Below are 5,885 nucleotides of genomic sequence, written 5' to 3' on the forward strand. Positions count from 1 at the left end.
TTAAATAGCTGACTCATATAAGGCATGGGGAAACGGTTTGAGTCTTTAAGGGGGAGTCACAGAATTTACCTTCAAGCAGGAACGCTTTGCTAATAAAGAGATTTATTTTTACTTTTTAGCTTGATTGCAGGGGTTAAAAAACAGAGTGTGAGTCTGAAAATATGACCCCAAGAGCATTTCAAGGGAAACACACACACACACACACACAGAATTTTTCTCCAGGAGGAAACACTAAGCAGTAGAATAATACATACACATTTTTTTTTAACTGGCAGAAAGGTATCTTAGAAGTTATTCTGTTTTTATAACAAAGAATAAAACATAAAAAAAAAAAAATGAACGGGGACAAAAACCCTTCTCTCCTGATTCCAAGTAAAGCACTATTGTATTTCCCCCTTGTGTCATTCAATTACAGTTGATAAAAATAAACTAATAATATAAGGTAATGAATTAACATAAAGATTTAGGAAATTAATAAGGAGACAGAGTTTTAGATGATCAGAGAAGTTTTACAGAGGAAGAGGGATTTGTGCACTCTCAAAGAATGTAAATTTCAGAGAGAACAATTCTACTGGAGGGAACAAGCTTGGATAGTAGAATATTTCTACTACTCTATTTCATAGAGAAGAGTAGAGGGCAAATCTCTAATCATTTTTCCCCTAACGATACTGCAGCAAAGGCTTTAGTATCCCTCTCAGCAAGGCATTCTCATTAATATCTTATATTTTTAAGCAAGAATCAGTATTTCCAAGACACTTTCACATATATTAGGTCTTTTGACTAACACAATTGCCCTGTGAGATATTGTTAACATTTTATCTACGAGAAAATTGAGGCTCAAACATTTTACCTGATTTATTCGCAGTCATATAGCTATTTAGCCACAAAGATGAGTTTGAATGCAGATCTTATGACTCCATGCCTTATGCTTTTCTAACATATCACAGCTAGGACTTATCCAGTCTGACGCTGAAATAGTTCTTGGTCAATGGAAAATTCTGGAAGAAGGTGCAAGAGCATTTTGGAAAAATTGCTACTCCCTTTTCTCAAGGAGATGATTGTAACTTTAATCTGGATTTAACTGCAAGGAATTCTAGTTCAACTGTCTCATAAATCTGTTTCCCTCATGGCTACTTATGTGTCCTCAGGTTTTTCTCTTGGCAGAAACCTCGGGATTAATGTTGCTGAGATATCGCCAATGTCCCACATGTATTATATGGCTCTTATTTGTACCATCTAACTCTATTTAGTCAAGGGTAAGGGAAGGATATGATAGGATTTCACTAAGTTAAAAATAAGTACAGCTTACTGATAATGATATTATAACTCTATGATAGTAAAGGCCACAGTAGAATGTTTTTATTTTTCAGTGGAAACCAAGTCACCTGTGTAGGGGAGGAAGTTTCCTTTTTCCTCTTCTAGATTCTTTGTCTGGTCGAATAATTAAATTGACATGAAACAGATTAATAGGAGAAAAACAAATTTAATTTGGACCTAGAGGAGCTCATAGTAATATGAGTCTCAAAGAAGTGACCAGAGCAGATGTTACCTGAGAGTAGGTTCTTGTCTTGTCACAGAAATAATTCAGAGATGAGAAATGAAGGAAAGAAAAGCAAGGATTTATTAAGCTATATACACTCTCAAGGGGAGAGTGGGCAAACTCAGGTGAGTGGCTGTCATGAACTTCTTTCACAAACTGGTTATATAAGGCATGAAAATGAATGGGTAGAATATTCAATGAGGAGGGAGGGGTATGGGTCATGTTTCCTGATTTTCATCCCAGTTCCACCTTCCCGAGAGGAGGAGGAATTATTGCCCTTATTTATTGTTTTTTGTTCTTTTTGAATTTTATTTAATTAATTTATTTAATACAGTCGGTTTTTATTAGTTATCTATTTTATACATATTAGTGTATAGATGTCAATCCCAATCTCCCAATTCACCCCCTCACCACCAACCTCCCCCACTTGGTCCGGCTTGTGTCCATACCTTTATTCTCTACAACTGTGTCTCTATTTCTGCCTTGCAAACTAGTTCATCTGTACCATTTTTCTAGATTCCACATATATGTGTTAATATACTGTATTTATTTTTCTCTTTCTGACTTACTTCATCCTGTATGACAGTCTCTAGGTCCATCCGCATCTATACAAATGACCCAATTTCATTCCTTTTTATGGCTGAGTAATAGTCCATTGTATATATGTACCACAACTGCTTTATCCATTCATCTGTTGATGGGCATTTAGGTTGCTTCCATGACCTGGCTATTGTAAATAGTGCTGCAATGAACATTGGAGTTCATGTGTCTTGAATTATGATTTTCTCCGGGTATATGCTCAGTAGTGGGATTGCAGGGTCATATGGTAATTCTATTTTTAGTTTTTAAGGAACCTCCATACTGTTCTTCATAGTGGCTGGATCAATTTACATTCCCACCAACAGAGGAAGAGGGTTCCCTTCTCTCCACACCCTCTCCAGCATTTGTTGTTTGTAGATTTTCTGGTGATGCCTATTCTCACTGGTGTGAGGCGATACCTCACTGTAGTTTTGATTTGCATTTCTCTAATACTTAGTGATGTTGAACAGCTTTTCACATGTCTCTTGGCCATCTGTATGTCTTCTTTGGAGAAATGTCTATTTAGGTCTTCTGCCCATTTTTGGATTGGGCTGTTTGTTTTTTTGATACTGAGCTGCATAGGCTGCTTGTAAATTTTGGAGATTAATCCTTTGTCAGTTGTTTCATTTGCAAATATTTTCTCCCATTCTGAGAGTTGTCTTTTCATTTGTTTATAGTTTCTTTTGCTGTGCAAAATCTTTTAAGTTTCATTAGGTCCCATTTGTTTACTTTTGTTTTTATTTCTTTTTCTCTAGGAGGTGGGTCAAAAGAGATCTTGCTGTGGTTTATGCCAAAGAGTGTTTCCTCTAAGAGTTTTATAATGTCTGTTCTTACATCTAGGTCTTTAATCCATTTTGAGTTTATTTTTGTGTATGGTGTTAGGAAGTGTTCTAATTTCATTCTTTTACATGTAGCTGTCTGGTTTTCCCAGCTCCACTTATTAAAGAGACTGTCTTTTCTCCATTGTATATCCTTGCCTCCTTTGTCAAAAATTAGTTGACCAGAGGTGTGTGAGTTTATCTCTGAGCTTTCTATCCTGTTCCATTGACCTATATTTCTGTTTTTGTGCCAGTACAATATTTTCTTGATTGCTGTATGTTTGTAGTATAGTCTGAAGTCAGGGAGTCTGATTCCTCTAGGTCCACTTCTTTCCCTCAAGATTGCTTTTGCTATTTGGGGTCTTTTGTGTCTCCATACAAATTTTAAGATTTTTTGTTCCAGTTCTGTAAAAAATATCATTGGTAATTTGATAGGGATTGCACTGAATCTGCAGATTGCTTTGGGGAGTATAGTCATTTTCACAATGTTGACTCTTCCAATCCAAGAACATGGTATATCTCTCCATCTGTTTGTGTCATCTTTGATTTCTTTCATCAGTGTCTTATAGTTGTCTGAGTATAGGTCTTATACCTCCTTAGGTAGGTTTATTCCTAGGTATTTTATTTTGTTTGTTGTGATGGTGAATGATATTGTTTCTTTAACTTCTCTTTCTGATATCTCATTGTTAGTGTATAGGAATGCAAGAGATTTATGTTTATTAATTTTGTATCCTGAAACTTTACCAAATTAATTAATTAACTCTAATAGTTTTCTGGTGGCACCTTAGGGATTTTCTAGGTATTGTATCATGTCATCTGCAAACAGTGACAGTTTTACTTCTTCTTTTCCAATTTGTATTCCTTTTATTTATTTTCCTTCTCTGATTTCCGTGGCTAGGACTTCCAAAACTATGTCAAATAATAGGGGCCAGAGTGGACATCTTTGTCTTGTTCCTGATCTTAGAGGAAATGCTTTCAGATTTTCACCATTGAGAATGGTGTTTGCTGTGGGTTTGTCATATATGGCCTTTATTATTTTGAGGTAGGTTCCCTCTATGTCCATTTTCTGGAGAGTTTTTATCATAAATGGGTGTTGAATTTTGTTGAAAGCTTTTTCTGTGTCTATTGAGATGATCATATGGTTTTTATTCTTCCATTTGGTAATATGGTGTATCACATTGATTGATTTGTGTATATTGAAGAATCCTTGCATCCCTGGGATAAATCTCACTTGATCATGGTGTATGATCCTTATGATGCTTTGTATTTCTGCTGTGACCACTGTAACTTCTCCTTTTTAATTTCTAATTTTATTGATTTGAGTCCTCTCTCTCTTTTTCTTGATGAATCTGGCTAAAGGTCTATCAATTTTTTTTTTTATCTTCTCAAAGAACTACCTTTTAGTTTATTGGCCTTTGCTATCATTTTCTTTGTTTCTATTTCATTTATTTAATCTGGCTAAAGGTCTATCAATTTTCTTTTTTATCTTCTCAAAGAACTACCTTTTAGTTTATTGGCCTTTGCTATCATTTTCTTTGTTTCTATTTCATTTATTTCTGCTCTGATCTTTATGATTTCTTTCCTTCTACTAAGTTTGGGTTTTGTTTATTCTTCTTTCTCTACTTTTTTAAGTGTTACGTTAGATTGTTTATTTGAGATTTTTCTTGTTTCTTGAGGAAGAATTGTATTGCTATAAACTTCCCTCTTAGAACTGCTTTGACTGCATCCCATAGGTTTTGGATCATCATGTTTTCATTTTTATTTGTCTCTAATTATTTTTTGATTTCGTCTTTGATTTATTCAGTGATATCTTGGTTATTTAGTAATGTATTGTTTAGCCTCCATGTGTTTTATTTTTTTTCCCCTGTAATTTATTCCTAATCTTATAACATTGAGGTTGGAAAAGATACCTTGATATGATGTCTATTTTCTTAAATTTATCAAGGTTTGATTTGTGAACCCGGTTGTGATCTCTCCTGGGGAATATTCTATGTACACTTGACAAGAAAGTGTAGTCTTGCTGTTTTTGAATGGAATGTCCTATAAATATCAATTAATGTGTCTGGTCTATTGTGTCATTTAAAGCTGTGTTTCCTTATTAATTTTCTGTCTGGATGATCTGTCCATTGGTGTAAGTGAGGTATTAAAGTTCCCCACTATTATTGTGTTACTGTTGATTTCCTCTTTTATAGCTGTTAACATTTGTCTTTTGTATTGAGGTGCTCCTATGTTGGGTGCATATATATTTATAATTGTTACATCTTCTTGTTGGACTTATTTAGTCTTGATTAAAAGTGTCATGACATTGGTGCATGAATGGAACTTCTTATCTGAAAGATTAATATTATTGTAATGAGGGCATAATGATCAAATGGTTACATTCTGATGCCAGAGATTCCCTTTTCCCACCTTCTTTTGTCTGCATCCAGGACCCTCATCACCCTAAAATGTGTGGTTTCCTGTCATTCTGAGGTTCCTGTTTTTGTTTGTCTGCCCAAGGACCCCCAGTGTTCACAAAATGTATGGTTCCTGTCATTTGACCCATGCCCCCCTTTCTCTGCTCATATGTAGCTATCTGCCTGCTCTAACACAGGCAATTTTACATCATTTAGACAAAAGAACAAAATATTTGTGAACAATTGACAAGACAAAGAAGTTTGGGCTTGGGTTAGTAAATTAGTGTAGAAATAACAAGATTTGTTTATACAACCTTCTCAGCCCTAAATTCTCTATCTCTGGTTATGAGGATGTCTCTACCTCCTGGTTAGTACAGGGCAAGTACATTTCATATGGCGGATTTATTTCCTGCCTTCATGGGAACAAATGTATTCCTCTTGCATTTTCTGTTTCTTAAGTTTAATTCAAAATAATCAATATGCCAATATGGCATTATTTTGGAGTGGCCTGTCCCAAACCCATTACCTTCTTTATCTGGGTCCAAGTTGAGT

The sequence above is a fragment of the Neophocaena asiaeorientalis genome, unplaced genomic scaffold (genome assembly GCF_003031525.2).
Source record: "Neophocaena asiaeorientalis asiaeorientalis breed wild unplaced genomic scaffold, Neophocaena_asiaeorientalis_V1.1 scaffold754, whole genome shotgun sequence".
In the NCBI taxonomy this organism is placed as follows: domain Eukaryota; kingdom Metazoa; phylum Chordata; class Mammalia; order Artiodactyla; family Phocoenidae; genus Neophocaena; species Neophocaena asiaeorientalis.